The following is a 324-nucleotide window of genomic DNA, read 5'->3' as shown; positions in this document are numbered from 1 at the left end:
AACAAGCCCTATAGAAGTGGAAATAAACAATGATAAAAAACAAAATATTGGCATTTAACAAAGAAATTTACCCTCCAGTCGAGATCGGGAGCGTGATGTCGATCACCCTTTCCCTCTCCTTGTTGATTCCCATTCCAACGAGGATGTCGGCTCGCCCCTCGATCAGGTCGTTCATCATGCCCTTCCAGGTGCCGTCAGGGCGCAGGATACCCCAGGTCTTGTCCTTGGACCTCGCCCAGCTGCACCTGTTTGGGCGAAGGCGGGGATGTAAGAAATTTCGAGTACATTTCGGTATTTCTTGGGTGAAAACGCTTAGTTTGATGA

Source organism: Penaeus monodon, chromosome 34 (assembly GCF_015228065.2).
Source record: "Penaeus monodon isolate SGIC_2016 chromosome 34, NSTDA_Pmon_1, whole genome shotgun sequence".
In the NCBI taxonomy this organism is placed as follows: Eukaryota; Metazoa; Arthropoda; class Malacostraca; order Decapoda; family Penaeidae; genus Penaeus; species Penaeus monodon.
This window is presented reverse-complemented; position numbering follows the sequence as displayed.